The sequence below is a fragment of the Oryctolagus cuniculus genome, chromosome 7 (genome assembly GCF_964237555.1).
Source record: "Oryctolagus cuniculus chromosome 7, mOryCun1.1, whole genome shotgun sequence".
Taxonomy (NCBI): Eukaryota; Metazoa; Chordata; class Mammalia; order Lagomorpha; family Leporidae; genus Oryctolagus; species Oryctolagus cuniculus.
Window position 1 is genome coordinate 19,052,089 of NC_091438.1, and position 19,107 is coordinate 19,071,195.

Sequence of the window (19,107 nt, forward strand, 5' to 3'; positions counted from 1 at the left end):
GCTCCCGAAATGCATTCAATTTAGAAAAGAATCTTTGGGGCTGGTGCTGTAGCACAGCTGGTTAATGCTCTGGCCTAAAGCACCGGCATCCCATATGGGCGCCGGTTCTAGTCCCGGCTGCTCTTCTTCCAATCCAGCTCTCTGCTGTGCCCTGGAATAGCAGTAGAAGATGGCCCAAGTCCTTGGGCCCCTGCACCCACGTGGGAGACCTGGAAGAAGCTAGCTAACAGCTCCTGGCTTCGGATCAGCGCAGCTCTGGCGGTCGCGGCCAATTGGGGAGTGAACCATTGGATGGAAGACCTCTCTCTCTCTCTCTCTGCCTCTCCTCTCTCCGTGTAACTCTGCCTTTCAAATAATAATCTTTTAAACAAAATCTTCCACCATACTACTCTTTGATATTAATTTAATAATTTTTTTAAAGCTTTATTTATTTGAAAGACAGTTACAGAGAGAGGTAGAGACAGAGAGAAGTCCTCCATCCACTGGTTCACTCCCCAGATAGCTGCAACAGCCGGAGGTGCGCTGATCCGAAGCCAGGAGCCAGGAACCAGGAGCCTCCTCCGGGTCTCCCACGTGAGTACAGGGGCCCAAGGACTAGGGCCATCCTCCACTGCTCTCCCAGGCCATAGCAGATAGCTGGATGGGAAGAGAAGTAGCTGGGACTAGAACCAGCGGCCATATGGGATGCCAGCACTTCAGGCCAGGGCTTTAACCCACTGTGCCACAGCACAGGCCCCTTAATTTAATAATCTATATAGTCATTGGGTTAGTGTCTGAGGTAAAACGTATTATCTACCCATAATGATTTTTAATTTCCTTAGACAGTTACATTTTCCTTTCTGATATTTTGCCAAAGCTGATCATGCTGCTAATATTCCTCAAGAAGTTAAAAATGATTGAGATCCTGAAATTAGAATTTTAATTGGTCAGTGATTTTACTACTAACTCAGATTTACCACTGCTTATATTTATTTACTAAGGGTGTCTGAAAAGTGCTGACTTTATTTTGTGCTCTTATGAAAGTTAGACTTTTTTTGCCACAAAGCAAAATTATAACCTTAAAATTATATACAAGATTTCTTTTTATAGTTTGGCTTTGGTTTTAAAATTATATGATGAGAATATTTCCTTTTATGATGCACTGCAGGAAAGTTCATTATAATACATTTTTTCAAAGAAACTCTTAGCTGAGCCACAGTCACCTTAATCAGACTGGGATATTCCACTTAATTATTTCTTAATATCAGTGAAAACACCTTTAAAATATTGGGTATCAAAAGCAATGTGTATCATACAGGAAATTTGGTTTCTAGCTTTTTCTTTAAGAGGAAGGTTAATTAGCTGTAAATTATAAACAGCACTCAAAACAGTTTCCAAAACCAACAGCCGCAGAGTAGTGATTATTCTTGGTTTGGAGAATATGAGTCAACCTTCGATTTTTTCAGACACCTCCTTGGCTATAGGCAAGCAGCTCAGGGATTCTGTGTCAGTGAGAAGGGGTCGGGGGACCTCTTCTGGTTAGCACCTGGAGCAGACATGGGTGTCATCAGTAGTCACAGGATGGCAACATGCTCCAAGGGTGTAGGTGCAGAAATAGCCTAGGTGGAAGACGGCAAGTCAAGACCAAGCCTGAGCTAGGGGAAGCCAATCCTGACAGCTCCTGTGCTCTCCTTGAAATTCCCCAGGATTACTGCCCTTGTCCCGGACTGATGTTGTGCGGTGCAGTGTGGGTTACGCTGAAGAGGGTGAGGTCAACCCTTCCAGGTGGGCACAGACTATAGCCCTAAGCTGGGCAGCCCTGTCTCAAATTTCCTGAATTTAAAACAGATTTTGGGCAGCCCTGTCTCAAACACTGGCTGTGGTTGTGAAGGGGAGAGAATTGATGGCACCACCCACCATTTCCTTTTGTAAGTGACAGTGGGCGCCATCTACTGCTTGGGGGTTATAATGTTTCAGGTTAAACATAGGGATGGTCCTGCGAAGTCGACAAATACTGGAAGTATGAAAACGGTCACTGCTCTCAAGTAACTACGGGATTCAGGAGGGTCACTGGGTATATCTTTGTAAGTCTGCATATATTACATCTGATTAACGAACCACACCAGAGCCACACTCTACACATTTACTTCTGTCTCATAACTGGCAACCCAATGATTTATGACTAAATTTTGGTTCTACGGGTGTTTAGAATTAGACAATGTATTATTTGGGGTCTGGGCAGGACTGGAGAAGGCAGGCATGAATGCCTTGACCAAGAGGGGACATCTGGCTGTTTCCAGTGGACATGCTCCCCTGGATGCCTCTCATCGCCTTTGGGCATAAAGAGTCCCTTCACATATAGAGTGACATCCATCACGAAACACAACCCCAGGAGCCCAAGAGCCCAGCACCAGTTGCACAGAAGCTCAAGTACGTGGCTTGATTTGAACTGAATTGATATGAACAGTAGCTAAGGCACAGAATCTCCATCCGTGAGAGCCACTCCTGTCCACAGTCTTTCCCTTGACTTTGACACAATATTGGACAGAATCTGAGGTTTGCATCTGGGCCTACAACTGCCATTTTGCTACAGAAACTTGCAGATCTCAAGCACCCACATCCTGGGACACTCTGGGGCAGAGCAGCCCCCATGAGCAAGCACAGCCTTCCAAAGTGTCTTGCAGACAGGAAGTGCCCAACAGACATTTCAAAGCCCATATGAACACGAGAGCTGCTGATGGCGGCACAGCACCTCCTGAGCACCCGCTATGGCAACCAAAAGATGTCACAGTTAATTCCTACAGCACACTGACCATCACAGAGGGCAGGTGATGTGCCTGGGGTTCCAGACAGCCACAGGATTCTGCACAGGATGGTGAGGTGCCGATATGCCATCAAACAGGTCAGGCGAGTGAAGGTGTCCAGGGGCAGGGCCAGTGGAAGCTGATGTTTGGAAGCTGCCAGGGATCTTTCCCCTTGGGCAGGTTGGAGCTATAATGTCCACAGTGTCTCTAACTGAGCCTTCAGGATCAGGATTGCTGGATCCTGGATCCAAGTAGAGCCAAGACTCCTCAGTGCCCTGCAGAAGGAAGACAGGAGAATGCCAGCCTCTCCAGGGCTCCCCTCCTCCTGCACACTAAGCTGTTCTGAATGTGCAGACCCTAGGGGGATGCAGGATGTGAAACACAAAAAGGACCCTTGTGTAGATCACTCCCAGGGTCCTCTTTCTCAGCCACGCTGACAGCCCAGCTGGAGTCTCCAGCCATCCCAAGCTCCCTGATTTGCTTTCTTCTCCAAAGAAGATACTGATGCAGCGGAGGGCCTGGACAGCTGCTTCAGGGTCTGTGCGCTGCGCTTCAAGAATACTCATTTGATTTCTTGGAACCAAGTTCTGAACACGTTTCTTTCTGTTGGTTATACAGCAATTTGGAGATCACATGACCTTTTCAGCTTCACTCTCTTGATCTGTATCATGGGCATCTTGATGCTTTGAGCAAAGCAGGAAATATTACTCACCATCTGAGTATAGTCTGCCCTGGAGACCACAAGAACTGATATCCACATCTCCTTACAGCCGTTGACATTGGATGCAACAGGAAGTCCCTTTCTCCAATACCTCTCCATCAGGGAACTGGAAGGAGCAATGCCTGGCCCTTGCTCACCTCTCATGGGAGAAACTTGAGTGATATCACGTATAGAAAGTTCTTGTGAAGCTGTCCATCCTCAGCCACCTGCAGGGATTTTTGGGCAGTCTTGCAAGAAGCATCAAAGAACACTGTTTCCACTCTAGAGCATTTATTGAACTTTCCATGTGACATTGTCTAGTGCTGACAGTGTGGGAAATGTAGTTCTCTTCTCTAACCTACAGGAGCATGGTGAGAGTAGTAATGGGAGAGAATCTTGCCAAGATGGGGAGGAGAAAGAGCATGGGCTAAGCCCAGCCCTAGAGGACTCTCTGTTGTCCCTGAACCCTATGTTCAGTTTGCTTCCACTTGTGCAGGGTGCACCAGGACTCCAACAGCTCCTCGGGTTCCCCCATCAGCCACAGCCCCTCCACACTAGCTGCCATCCACCACATGTGCTGTCTCCTATTTCCCTCCTTTAGGGAAGCAAGAGCGGGGAGGTGCAGAGTTCCAGGTGCCTCCTCTTCCTATGAGACCCATTACAGAAACCAACCAAACTGAAGTGACTCAGATGCTACCACCAGCTCACAGCTTACCCTCCTCATCCACTTGTCATTATTATTCATCATTATTAAATAAATAAATTAGGGTCCCTAGGCACAGATCTGCCTGCATCCATAGCACTCAGTAAGAGAATGGTTCCTACTGATAACAGCAGTGATCCCTACTTGTGAGGCACTTCCCTTCCCGTTCTACATTTTCCGGTATGTCCTACAGAAAATACAAGAGTGTCAACAGATCACCATATACAGTCTCTAAATTGCTGAGGCTGTGACAGCAACTGCTTTCCTGACTCTGAGTAGGTGGCAATAACAGGCAGAGATGAAGACTTGCTTCTGTGAGGCTATTGGGCACTTACATAGTGACAGAACAGAGAAATGTTCTATTTCTTAAAGTAACACATGGCTGTTTTCTCAGGCACCCAAACAGAAACTAATAGCTTTAACTTGCTGAGTGCCTAATAAATGACTACAACGCTGGGCTCTTCACACACGGCCCAGCGATCTGCACGATGACTTCACGGGTTGGCCCAGCCGACTCCCGTCTTACAGAGGAAGAAATCAGAGGCGAACCAGCTAGGAAGTGGCAGAGGCGAAGTCTGGAACTCAGGGTTGCCAGACTCCACAACCTTTCTCTTCCCACCCTCTCACGTTCTGCTGGATTCCCTGGACAAGTCCCTCCATTTAGGAGGCTCAGCTTCCGCCTCTGCACGATAGCAGTGTGCAACATTCTAAGAGCCTATGCTTTTCCCCCAGCTTTTTCAGTAAAATGAAACTGTGTATAATCCAAGACAGACAGCCCTGGAACGCAAATGGAAATTAAGTGCTACAAGGCCAATTAAAATCCAGCCCTTTTATGAAACACCATGGTGAGGTGAACTTTCCTTTAAATAGAGCAGACAGGATGGGGGGATTATCGTGCTGATGGGTAATTACTTCGAGTGAGCTTATGATGTCTCTATGTTATTTTCTGAAAAGCCAGGATTTTCTTTTCTTCTCTGCTGGCTTCTCCCGATGTTTTCATTCCTAGATAATCTCATATGACTATAATTGATATTATCAGCCATAAACTGAGCAGAAAGCCTGAGGTACCTGCTAGGCCCAGAGAATAATGACAGGGTAGCAGACATAATTCCAGTTATACAGGGGCTTACGTTTGAGTTAGAAAAAGCTCAAATGACTTATTTTCCATGCTGTTAGAAGTTCATTTCCAAGGTAAAGACAAGTACATTTCAGTTGTGTTTGGTAGGGTCAGATATTTCTCTGTTCCTCTCATTCTGTGTTCTGCTTGTTTTTGTGAAATACTTGGCAGAAAACTTCAACTGCTTTTTATAGCAAAAGGCAATAATTACAATGACTTCTCCTTTGCCAAAATCAAAACTTATAGAAGTCTAAAATTCACTGAACCATTGCTATGATCTGTTCTCTCCTAATGCCTTGGGGCTAACTGTGGTCCAATGGAAACATGGAGCAGTGACCTTGGCCGCCAGAATGACCCTGTGAATAAAATAATCAAAGGGAGCGATTCCCGTAAGCTTGGGAAGAGCTCCCTGGTGCTTCTGGAACAGAGAGCGGTACAATCAGATGGGGGCTCTCACAATGGAGGGACTTCGTCAAGTCCCTGACCCATTAGATTCCAGACAAGCTGCAGAGAGAGCTGACTTCATGCTGGGCTGTGTCCTAACTCCAGCCAGGAAGCTCTGCCTTTCTCATGGGGGCAGGACTTCAATGTCATGGTCAAAGGACCAGAGTGGGATTCTGAGTCTTAGGAGCAGGCACAGCCTCTTGGTGACTTTTCAAGTTTGTGCCTTCGGAATCCAGAGGGCCAGTGATGTCTTTCTAAGACAAGACCAAGCTCAGCTGTGTCAGCCTGACTCTCCTCATATTCTGAAATTTGAGAACATTCTATTTTTTTCTTTTTTGCTCAAACACTCTCATACATGCTCCACGCTCCTTCCTTTCCCAATTGTCTTTTCTTGATAAACACTGCAGGAATAACCGTATTAACAACCAACCAACAGCCTAACTTTGATGCCAAACTAGTTGTTTTGAACTTCACAGCAAACTAATGAGATGGGAAGGGCAGGTGTCACTAAGGTTGGAACCTGGTTTTCCCTGCTGGTGGTGGCAGTTCTATTGTAATCCATCCAGTGCTCTCTGAATTTGCTTTTGTTATCCCATTTTGCAGAGGAGAAAACTGAGGCTAAGGGATGTTGACAATCTGCTCAACAAAGTCGCCGGGACATTCGGAGCTTTGCATTGATTTCAAATGTGGCGTCATCATTGAAGACTGATGCTGGAGAGCTCCAGGGTGAGGTCATCGAACCATTTACCCAGGCGCAGAGGGCAGAAGGGGATGGAACGTGGGCAGCTCCTTGATTTCTGCTCCATCATTCTTTCCACGGAGCCAGTGGGCCTGGCCAACTCACCAGACTGCAGCCAAGGTTCTATTTTGTACTTCATGCAGTCTGGCGGCTGAGGCTAGCACTCAGCATTCTGAGAATCCATCTGCTTGGGTGATATCAGTATTGCAGATTGCTGTCTTTTAATGAGGCGAGATACAGATCAAAACAGAATGCAGACAGTGAGACCGAGTTTAGGATCCTCTGAAATGAAACGGCCCCGATGCTTAGTGTTAGCGAGAGCCTTGGTATGCCTTGGGAGGCTCCCTGTACTCCAGCTGCTAGAGGTGTTTGAGAAAATCAAAGCACCCTGAGAAATCTGGGTCCCGGAAAACTGCAGAAGACATAAATAACAAGCCCGATAGATCTGTACTTGGAAATAAATGGCCTCATTCTAAATACAGAAAATCTTATTTATTTCTGCTTGCATCTGCTGCCTTCTTCCTGCCACTAAATATTTTATCCAAGGTACCAAGAGCAGAATTAAAAGGGGGACTAAAAAAGAAATCAAGCATCAAGCCAGATAGCAAATGGGGCTTTTACCTTGCAAGGCTCACAGCCTCCCTTGCTAATCAGTGCTATGTTATTTGCATATTACAAACTGTGAGTACCTCATTACCATTACAGAGATCTGCAGATTCCCAAAATCAACTCCTTGGGAGTCCTGGGAAGGTGCTCAGCTCCCCAAATATGCCTCAGCTGGCCACCAGGTGGCAGCATCTCTCCCAATTCCTTTAATGAGGAAGAAATAAAACTTAAGTTTTGATTTTCTATTCCATTATCATGATCGCTCAAACAGACTTTTATTATAATCTCACTGGCTGCTAATGGGCAGCCTCTCCAAGTACTCTGATATATGGCCTTAATTTCCCCATCCTCCTTTTCTCGTACTTGTGGGGGAAAAAAAAGACAACAAACGTTTCTCTCTGTGGCTGGAGAAATTTATGTTGGATATTTTTGAGAAGCTTCCAAGTAAGAAGCCCAAGGCTTAGGCAGCATCTAGTGAATCTATTACCTGTGACCGTAGGGGAATCAACACATGGCTGGCTCACTGCAAATCCACCTGCCACCCAAAGGTAACAGAGCCGCCCTATGTCCAGGGAAACAGAGTCCCTTGTCATAATCTGAATGTCAAAGCAACAGTAGTTATCAGCAACAAATGACTTTTCGGACTGTGGAAGTTTTGTTAAAGCAAGTACTGGAGCAACTGAACTGACATCTCTTCCCCCATCCCCTGCCCTTAAACATTATCTGCTTTGGGAAATCTCAGAGCACAAAAATCAGCTCCTTTTGGACAGGCCTGAAAGGTTCCTCTTACATAGTTTTCAACTCTACTTGCAGCTTTATTTTCACTTGATGATTTTTTTTTCCCCCAGACTCAGTTCAATTCTACCATGAAACAAAAGAAACGGTGAAAACTTGGCATGTGGAAACAGAGCCTGCATCTCCAACAGGAGAGAGGTGAGACGGCAAAAGCCACAAGGACCCGAGATGGGCAATCAGTGGAAGCCCCTGCCCAGAGAGGAAGACGTCGGCTTTGAACTGTACCTCTGTAAATTGCACCTACAACGATTCGAGTCTGGTTCTCACTCCTTGATTCCTCGCTTTGTTTTCTTTGAGCCTGCACGCCTCCAAGTTGGTATGTTATGCTCCCAAACTTTAATTTGGCTTGGCAGTGAAGGAGCATGCATGGCTTGTTGGGTATTTTGGGGGGCAGTGACTAAGAGTTGGGGTCTGCCTGCATCCCAAAGTCCCAGATGCTCCTGAGACCCCAGATACCTTTGCCAATGCCTCCTGAATACCAAGGCTGGGCAAACACTGCTTCCTGAGGCCAGAGACAGGAGGGCACTTCCCAATCTAGGCTCACCTTCTATGTCCTGCTGCACAGGAGGGAGACCCTTGTCATTGCAGCCACAAGGGTAGAGACAAAAATATAGGGTTGTCAAGCTAAGAAGAGGCTCAGTGAGACAGGCTCTCCAGAGTAAAGGAATGCAACTGAGAACAGCAAAGAATTGCAATCCAGGGTATATACGTAAGAGAGGGCTTGGCCACAGGCACATGCAGGGGAGTGGAAAAAGGGGAATGTTTTAGAAATAAGGAGAAGTCAACGTGAGCAGCTTTGAAATACAGGACACAGACGCTCACCGTAGACGCTGGCATTGCTCATGTGGAGACAGTCGCTGTAGGTGAAGGGGCAGTCTCCAGGGAATTCTTCCCTCTGCCCTGCTACCACTCTACAGTTAGCAGTGTCTTGGGGTGAACCCTATTACAGGCTTCTGTGTGTGAGCGTCTCCCCTTACAATCTCCTGGCTCCGTCGGTTAGGGTTTCGACATGACTCTATTTTCATACCGGCAACTTCCCAGGGACAATCCCAGATGCTCTGATCATTAACTTTTCTCCTTAGCTCTCCATATTAGGAAAAGCTTGCACCTGTGTAGGACCCCACTTTTGAAACTATGACATAAAACACAGAAGTTAGAAAAGAGTTTGGGGGTGGGCGCCGTGGCTCACTAGGCTAATCCTCTGCCTAGCAGCACTGGCACACCAGGTTTTAGTCCAGGTCGGGGCACCGGATTCTGTCCTGGTTGCCCCTCTTCCAGGCCAGCTCTCTGCTGTGGCCGGGGAGTGCAGTGGAGGACGGCCCAAGTGCTTGGGCCCTGCACCCCATGGGAGACCAGGAGAAGTACCTGGCTCCTGCCATCGGATCAGCGCGGTGTGCCGGCCGCAGCACGCCGGCCGGAGCGGCCATTGGAGGGTGAACCAACAGCAAAAGGAAGACCTTTCTCTCTCTCTCTCTCACTGTCCACTCTATCAAATAAATAAATAAATAAATAAATAAATAAATAGAAAGAGTTTGGGAACTAGCTTCTGGTAATATTTAGAGAGAAAGCAATTTGGGGAAAAAAACTTAAAGAATTAACTCTTGAATTAATGAATCAGTGGTGGCTTGTTTTTCTAATTTTCATGTTTCTACAGTCTTAAATCAGAACATGTCATTCTGCCAAAAGTGTCTAAATGTGTTGAATAACTGGATGGGATACAGACTCCCAAGTGGTGTCTTAACTGTTGGACCACATGCTCATCCCAAGGCAGGTCAAGAGGAGGATGGGATAGAGAGCTTTGGTGCAGAACAAATGCATGGAGTGTACCCAAGTGATGGGAGGAAGAAGTGGCTTCTCAAGGCAGGACTTAGCCTCCTGGTCAACCTGACCGACTATACATGAGTCCCTTGAGGGAAGGGCCTGCGTCTTTCACTCTTTGATTTCCCAGGCTACCGCCTTCCACTTTTTGAGTGCCCGTGGTTTGTGGGGCCCTGTACGCTCAGCCACTAATCCAACACTGGGCACCTGGCACTGATTTGAAATACGGCTCCTGAGTGAGGACTAAGTGGCCATTGCCAAGCACAGGGATGGGTTTTGTTGTGTGCAAATTTCTCGTATCCCTGCTGTCTAGGGACACAGGCACAGGAGACTTGGAGGGAGGTCACAGGGAGGTGGAAAGACTTTACCTTCAATGGAAACCATGTGATGAGAAGAAGGTGGAAGATTGTGATTATGAAGGAATGTCATGGACCCACAAATGAGCAGACTAACAATGATGGTGGTGTTGAGCAGATAAGGTGTTGATCCAGCGCTTTGCAGGTGCAGAGCAGTTTTGTCAGGGCTGGATAGAGCCACTCCAAGGAGTGTGCCAGCTGGGCACGTCCTCAGGTGACATCTATTTAAAACCTGAGCGCGTTACAGGTGTGATGTCCACATAGCTGCTTTTTCTTTATTTTTAAACTAATAAACTAAGTGCCAAATGTATTTATTCCTATTAAAACAATAAGATGCTATGTGGATTTTTTCCTTTGGGATCAGAAAGGTCCCCTTGTCTAGTTTTGAGGCTCAGGTGTCTATTTGTCACTGCCTAGAGTTATCTCAGCCTTTCAGCGAATGCACCAATGTACTGGGGGAAGGGTGGCTCATGGCCGTGAGCAGCCAGTGTGCATGTCCTCCCTGGGTCACCCGGGCTCCAGGACTTGACTCTAGGGGCCTGTGACCATGAACTTTTGTAATTACAGTGGACAACAGGTCTGACCCTAAGTCCATTGCAGAATCCCCACAAGGCAACGCCAACAGAATGGTGCAACATTCCTTGGAAGCTGCTGTCATTGGTTGGAAGGCTGAGAAGGGAGACTTGCACGAAATCTGACCCTTGGATATTTTCCACTCCCCATCTCAGTTCGAAGGACAAGGGACTAACAGAGAGTTCTGATGTGGAGAAGGTACACTGTCTTCCTGCACTTGCACCACCCAAGGGCAGCCATAGTGAAGAGAAGAGTAACAATACAAATGTACTTTGTATGGGGAGGAAAACAAGGGGAGTAGAAGAGAGAGGATGATTCAACTAGGGACAGGAAGTAGACATCTGATAAAGGTTCTCCCCCTCCCCACCTTATGCATGTGAGAGTAAGGAGGAGGGGACATGGAAGGGGACAAAGAGGCCAAAGGTGCCCCCATGGTTACCACTGATGGGCTCTGCTCTGATAATATCCACTAAATCAGGTTGAGGATCATTAATGCTTCATTGCAAAGTCATCTGGCAGGAACAGAGACCTTAGGTCGTCATGCCATGTGCTGATGGCACTGAGCTAACTGTGAAATCTATTAAGAGACAGAAGGGAGTTTAGACTCATCTAGTCCATCCCAGAGATGGTTCCTGGGATTTAGTAGTACAGGTTTAGTAGCCAGAGGAGCTAAGACTAGAAACCAGTGTTCAAGTCTCAAATGACACTGTCTGAAGTACCTCTGATAATGTTGTCCAACTTTTCTTTCTGCAAGCGCTCACTGTGTGTGTTGTGGTAGGACTGCTTTACAAAACTCCAAATAATAGGGGAAGTGGTCTTATGTGCTTGAGTGATTTAAGGAGACAGAATAAAGGAATTGGAACTCCTAAAGATATCAAGCATTTCAACTGTGAATACTTAAATTTCCTTAAGACTATAAAAAAGTGAAAGCATTGGTCTAATCTCACAGTTAATACATAATTAAAAGCTTTAAAAAAAGTAACCACTGAACATCATATATTATTTATCAAACTCTCTCAGGATTAAGCCATTAATTGTAAGCATATTTCTCAAGACCATTGAGAATTCTTCCTATACTTTAGATTACACCTTCCCTCCAGATTTCTTATTTTTCACAAACCCATGTAGATTACTTCCTCATGAGGAATTAAAGTGATCAGTGATCTTTTAAAAAATACTCAAAAGGCCCATATTGGTGTTTCAAACATAAATTCAGCTTTAATTAAGGAACCGGAGGTTTGCATCAGCCTGGTCCAGCCCCATGTGACAGTCTGACAGGTGTGCCTTGCTTTTCCATGGGTGAGTCTGTTCTGTTCAAAGGAACCATTGGGAACCATATCCATTGATTGACAGACTCAAAGGAGAGATCACGAAAAGAAGAGAACTCAAGGTGCATGTGACATTTGTTAACCTTCCCACCTAGGCGATCCCACAAGCCAATGACTCTGATTACTTTCCTTACATGTGACCCCTTACGTGCGCAGTGGCTAACAGTTTTCAGTGATAAATCAGACTCCAGCTCTGTCCTGGCATGTCCTCCTGTGATTGTCCTGCATGGCCAGTAGAGGGCATGGCATATCCACCTGCAGCACATTCACCACCATCCGTGACCTGGATGGACGATGAAGCTCTCACACACATCCTACTCTGTCCCCCACAGCACCCCAACCAGATGGGCTCCTGGCATTCCCTTGGCTACCTTGCATTTTTTAAAATAAAAGATTTATTTATTTATTTGAAAGGCAGAGCAACACAGAAAGAGGGAAAGACACACAAGAGACAGAGGAAGAGGAAGAGAGACAGACTGAGACTGACTTCTATTCATTGGTTCACTCCCCAAATGGCCCCAGCAGCAAAGACTGACCCAAAGCCAGGAGCCAGGAACTCTGCCCAGGTCTCCCACGTGAGTAGCAGAGTCCCTAGCCATCATCTACTGCCTTCCCAGGTGCATTAGCAGGGAGCTAGATTGGAAGTAGGGAAGCAAAGACCCCACTCTGCGCTCCTATAGGGAATGGCGACATAAGGAGAGGCGGCTTAACCTGCTGTGAAACAATGTCCCCCCCCCCCATTTTCTGAACTTGACTCTTGAACCTCTTCACAGATTTGAGCGTTTCCCCGACACCCCTCCCCAAAATTCCTCTTCTGCTGTAGTCACCAGATTTGAGGTCCTTTGTCAGTAAGGACACTGCCTGGGTGTGGGATCACTATTTCTTAAGCTTATTGCATTCCCTTTCTCCTGGAAAACTGCTCCAGGGTACTTCCTGATGCCACTTGATGTGTTTAGGACAGTGAGTCACAAGTAGAAGTGCCCCTTCCATAACCAGGCCGGCATCTACTCTGCTGTACATGCCCTCCCAGAATGCTCCCACTCCACTAGCCCTCAGGGATGCCTGACACAGGGTGCCCCAGTCACCCTGGACCCTGAGTGACCACGGGGAGCAGAGCCTCCCCCATTCCCATCCAATCTACAAGGGCTTTGAGTGATCGTGAGAGATTCTTTGTTGCTTTAAATTACAGAGGTGGAGCTGGCTGCAGTGGGTGAAAGCCTTGCTTGGCCTGTGGTGCTGGCATCCCATATGGGCACTGGTTAAAGTCCCAGCTGCTCCACTATAGATCCAGCTCCCTGCTAATGTGCCTGGGAGAACAGTAGAGGATGGCCTAGGTCCTTGGGCCCCTGCACCCATGTGGGGGACCTGGAAGGAGCTTTTGGTTCCTGGCTTTGGATTGGCTCAGCTCCAGCCATTGTGGCCATGTGGGGAGTGAACAAGCGGATGGACAACTTCTGTCTCTATCTCTCCCTGTAACTGTTTCAAATAAACACAATAAATCTGTTAAAAAACAACTTAAATTACAGAGGTGGTATTTTGGTTTGCCTTTGTATTATACATAGCCAGACCTAGCCCATCCTAACCAGTGTACCTTTCCTCTAACATTATTCTGATTGGGCTTGGTTTATAAGTTCAGGGAAGAGATGCTGGGATTCAAAGCATAGGGCATGGCCTCTTCTCTTGACATTGAACTTCCTATGGGATTCCCAACCACAACTGTCATCTTTAATTTTTTTTAGTTTTTATTTATTTGAAAGTGAGCGAGAGCAAGGTATGTCTTCTTTTGGGTCACTCTCCAAATGCAACAGCTGGGGCTGAGCCTTGCCATAGCCAGGAGCCGAGAACTCAATCCTAGTCTCCCATGTGGGAGACTTGAGCCCTCACCTGCTGCCTTCCAAGCTGCACCTTAACAGGAAGCACAGCCAGGACTGGAACCCAGGCAGTCTGATAGGAGATGCAGGTGTCCTGGACGGCAGCTTACCTGCTGCGTCGCAGGCCTGCCCCTCCTATTTCCTTAGACAACAGCTGCTCTCGTCAAACAGGGCTCCCTGCCGCTCTTCTCATCAGAGCCTCCTGTCTACACATCCTAGAACGTGGTGCCTTGTTCACCTGTGGTCTCACCTTAAGGCCTCCAGGTAATCTTTCCAGTAAAGAACTATCACAATACACCAAGTCTGATTAGGGTGACTCTCCCATGTCCACAGCTGAATAGTCTATTTCATAGTTTAAACCCATCTCTTGGTCTGGTAACTCCCAGGGTACATATATAGTAAGCATTCTATTAAATAGAAAAAATAACTGGTCACCATGGTGATAAGGAGGGTGCTGAGAATGTGTGTACAAGACAAGGAGTCCTAAAGAGGAAGACTGCAGCAGGAAATCTATCCAGTTTCTCTGGGGAAAAATCCAGGGACCAGGGGAGCACAGAGTAACTTTTATCTTCCCTTTGCTATGGGGCTCTGCAGTTGCCATACTTTTAGGTATGTGGAACTGACCTTTATTTTTTTTTTTTAAGATTTATTTATTTGAAAGTCAGAGTTACACAGAGAGAGGAGAGGCAGAGAGAGAGAGAGAGAGAGAGAGAGAGAGGTCTTTCATCTGTTGGTTCACTCCCCAATTGGCCGCAACGGCTGGAGCTTTGCTGATCTGAAACCAGGAGCCAGGAGCCTCCTCCGGGTCTCCCACGTGGGTTCAGGGGCCCAAGGACTTGGGCCATCTTCCATTGCTTTCCCAGGCCACTGCAGAGAGCCAGATCGGAAGTGGAGTAGCCAGGACTAGAACTGGCGCCCATATGGGATGCCAGCGCTTCAGGCCAGGGCGTTAACCTGCTGCGCCACAGTGCCAGCCCAGGAACTGATCTGTTCCAAAAACATTCATTTGTCCCCTCCAGGATAGATCCTTTATGCTGGGCACAGGGACACTTGAGACTTTGCCACATTGAGAACTTGGCAGCCACAGTCAGCAGTGCTAGGAGGCTGAAAGTTGATTTTCACCACACATTTCACACACACCTGCTACTCTGCAATTCACATATTGGCAGTTCCTTATGGTTTATGCTTTGTTATGGTTTGGAAAATAATTTAGGTCTACTCCCCTCCCCTTCACCAAAGACTCATGTGTTAAAGACTTGGACCTCAGAGTTACACTGCTGGATCAGGCATGGAACTCAGTTCAGCAGTGCTGTCTGAGGCTGGGGCCTTGGAAAGTGAGTGGGTTGGACAAGGCTATTGGGTGTGGAACCTCTGTTGTTGATTCGTGGCAGTTTTCTAGGAAGAGACGTGTGGATTAGATGGAACAGTGAGGTCCCTGTCTCCTTCTCTGCTTCCTGGATCACCATGTGATCAGCCCTCTGCCACCTGCCAGCCGCTCTGGATGCTTGACCTTGAAAATGGGGCTGCCCAAGCTTGGACTGTGGCCTCCACATCGTAAGCTGGAATGAGCCTTCTCCCCTAAGTAGCTTCTTCCAGGCATTTTAGTTTCAGGGAAGAGAAGCTGACTCATCCGTATCTCAGTACACCTGTGCCTTCCCGGATGTGCTATCATTTAACTTCATGATCATTCTTTAAGGAAGGTATCTGGGCCGGCGCCATGGCTCAATATGCTAATCCTCCGCCTGCGGCACCGGCACCCCAGGTTCTAGTCCCGGTCGTGGGCGCCAGATTCTGTCCCCGTTATTCCTCGTCCAGCCCAGCTCTCTGCTGTGGCCCGGGAGTGCAGTGGAGGTTGGCCCAAGTGCTTGGGCCCTGCACCTGCATGGGAGACCAGGGGGAAGTGCCTGGCTCCTGGCTTCGGATTGGGGGGGGGAGGTGGTGAACCAACGGAAGGAAGAACTTTTTCTCTAACTCTGCCTGTCAAAAAAAAGGAAGGTATCTGGACTCTCCCTTTCAGGGGCAGAAATGGAAAGTCACAGAAAGTGGGTGACTCACTCACTGTCACTGAGAAGCCAGGTGGTCCTTGCTGAACTTAAACCTAGGCTTGTTTGGCTTTTAATTCTGTGAGATGAGAAATGCGTTCAAAGACCTTGGTGGTTCAAGGCTGTTGGGACCAAGCAGACCACAGATGGCCCATTCATATGTGTGTATTTATCCAAACCTTATTTTATATACAAAAAATAATGCAACTGATATGCAGTAGGCATATGGTAAGGAGCCTGTGATTGGAGTCAGGCAGATTCCCTGACAGTCCTGTGACCAAGGAAAGGTCATGTGACATTGCAAATCCAAGTTTTCTATAGCAGTGAGACAGGGCTCCCGAGAGGATTAAAGGTTTATAGGTCTAAGTACTGTCATGGAAGACACCCACTGGAAGTCAGATACTGCGATTCTTATTCATCCTATAGGTGAACTGGCATTAACTAGGTAGTCTAGAGTCTGGCCAGCTATAATTTTATGTTCCTGGGCTCCCTCCCAGTGAGAGAGCCGCTCCCCTTTCAAATGCCCCCAACTTCCTCTATCCTTGGGGATACAAAGTGAAACTCATAATTAAAATGAGGCTGACAATTATAACTGCTTTTCAGCAAATAAGTATTTTTCTTCTGGGGAATGTTTGTAGAAATAAGGAATTCTGATAGTACTGAGGGAAGGAATCAATGTGCTTTTCTGGTGGGAGGGGTTCTAGGATATGTGAATTTTTCTCTGTGAAGTAACCCAAATATTTTCTGAACCTTTATTAATTACCCAAAGATGCACTTGATATTACAGGAAGCACACCAGATAAAATTCTTGCCTTCAAATAATTGGATTTATTTGGATAGACCAGAGTTGTAATAATTGGCCATGATGAGGAAGTGTCTGGATTCAGATAATAAGAACTAGAAGAATCCAGAAATTCAATCCTTTGGATGTCAGAAGTGTCATCTGTTAATGTGTTGATTAGACTGTGATTGGCAAACCATGGCTTTTGGGATAAGTCCAGCTTGCTGTCTCTTTCTGTATGACCCAAGAGCTAAGAATTGATTGTTTTCTTAGTGGTTGAAAAAAAGAAAGTTTAATGACGTGTGAGACTTCCATGAAACTAATTTCATTGTCCAAAAATAAAGCTCTGTTGAGCAGCCATGGTGTTAGCTTACTTGTACTCTGTGGTTGCTCTTTTGCTATGACAACAGATTGAGTAGTAAAGAGCATATAGTCCAGAAAAGCTAAATAATTGACTACCTGTCCCTTTACAGAAAGTTTTCTGACTCCTGGACTAGATGATGGTGCCAAAGCTCCCTAATTCTGTGATTAAAGAGTCCATAACCACGTGATACTCTTTCAAGGAAGCTCAGATGCAGCCGGTGCTGCGGCTCACTAGGCTAATCCTCTGCCTGTGGCACCGGCACCCTGGGTTCTAGTCCTGGTTTGGTGCCGGTTCTGTCCCGGTTGCTCCTCTTCCAGTCCAGCAGCTCTCTGCTGTGGCCCGGGAAGGTAGTGGAGAATGGCCCAAGTGCTTGGGCCCTGCACCCGCATGGGAGACCAGGAGGAAGCACCTCGCTCCTGGCTTTGGATCAGTGCAGCGTGCTAGATGCAACACGCCGGCCGTAGTGGCCACATGGTGGGGTGAACCAACGGAAAAAGGAAGACCTTTCTCTCTATTTCCCTCTCGCTGTCTAACTCTGCCTGTCCAAAAAAAAAAAAAAAAACAAAAAAACAAAAAAACAACCAACCAAACTCAGATGGAACATATGTAAGTGAGGTCATGGCACTTTGTGTTGTAACAGAAGGTGGTAGCTGTCTACCTCAGAAAGAGAGAGATGATGTAATAGGGTGGGTTAGTGTTCACTGAAGATCTACCTGTATTGAAATATTGGAGCTAAGGCCATGTCATGAAGGAGGCAAAAGAACTGCTACATTGAGAGGAAGGTCTCAGGGACTCAAGAGCATGGGAGGATGCAGCTGACACAGACACAGTTGAACCAGCCACATCTGGATGGGGCTATCATGCCACGTTCCTGACATTGTCTTTCCTCCCTTAGTTCACAGTTCTTAGGTCTTCCTTGTAAAAATCTAGAAACCTGAGACATGGCTCACTGGATCGGAGAAAGCACAGGAGGCATAAAGTCCTGAGACCACCACATCCTTTTCCTCCTGGCAGGTGAATGAATTGAACCACTCTCAGTCTTTCCTCCACGTTTCTCTACTAGGTCAAATTCTCCAGCTATCCAAGTCAAGGTCATTGATCCTTCATGCAATGGGAGACTAGGGCTGGGCGGGGAAAATACTCATTTTCTAGGTGAGCACTGAAAACGTTAAGCCTGCCGCTCAGAATGACTGCTCTCGGAGTCAGCCAATGCTCCACCGTCCCTCTGCATAGGCCTGATAGGTTTGGCAGACATGGATTACAAGTCAGAAATTTTCACCGTTACTTCTACTTTCATACCCTCCTGCAGCAATCACAGATGAAGTAGAATGTCCGTTTTTAAAGTATTTAATTTCTACAAGAGATCACAAGGCATCATTTTTACTGAACAATGAGAACTTGGAGGCTCAGAGAGAAAGCAGTGGTTTCTTTGTCATGGACAAAGGAGGGTGCGATTTCAGCTCAGGGAATGTAGACGCAGAGAGCAGCGCGTGAAGAGATGCTCTAGCCACATCAGCAGCCTTTCCAGGTTGACTTGGAACTCATAAAGCACTTGCTATAAGCATATTATGTGCAATAACTTAGGAGTTGTTGGAGAACACTAGTTTTCTTTTTTTTTTTTATTTTTTTGACAGGCAGAGTGGACAGTGAGAGAGAGAGACAGAGAGAAAGGTCTTCCCTTGCCGTTGGTTCACCCTCCAATGGCCGCCGAGGCCGGCGCGCTGCGGCCGGCACACCGCGCTGATCCGATGGCAGGAGCCAGGAGCCAGGTGCTTTTTTCTGGTCTCTCATGGGGTGCAGGGCCCAAGCACCTGGGCCATCCTCCACTGCACTCCCGGGCCACAGCAGAGAGCTGGCCTGGAAGAGGGGCAACCGGACTAGAACCCGGTGTGCCGGAGCTGCAAGGCAGAGGATTAGCCTAGTGAGCCACGGCGCCGGCCAAGATAACACTAGTTTTCAAAACTGCTATGGAGGGGTCATTAGGCACACATTAATGCTCTTGATTCCTAACCATGCTGAACCAGATGAAAAAGTACAGCAAGTACCTTCCATTTTACCAACTTTTGGAAATTACAAGGTCAATAAGA

The 19,107-nt window shown here is 47.0% G+C and overlaps 1 protein-coding gene and 1 long non-coding RNA gene across 7 annotated transcripts in view; one reads left to right on the top strand and one right to left on the bottom strand.

Annotated features, from left to right (window-relative positions):
- The window catches only part of DPP6 (dipeptidyl peptidase like 6), a 1,252,024-nt gene that overhangs the window by 166,443 nt on the left and 1,066,474 nt on the right, over nt 1–19,107 (bottom strand). The gene's annotated exons all lie outside the window — the stretch shown is intronic.
- Nucleotides 2,809–8,163, top strand: LOC138850490 (uncharacterized). Its single transcript, XR_011390301.1, has 3 exons — nt 2,809–2,881; nt 6,351–6,473; nt 7,941–8,163. It is a non-coding gene; the product is annotated as an uncharacterized lncRNA (long non-coding RNA).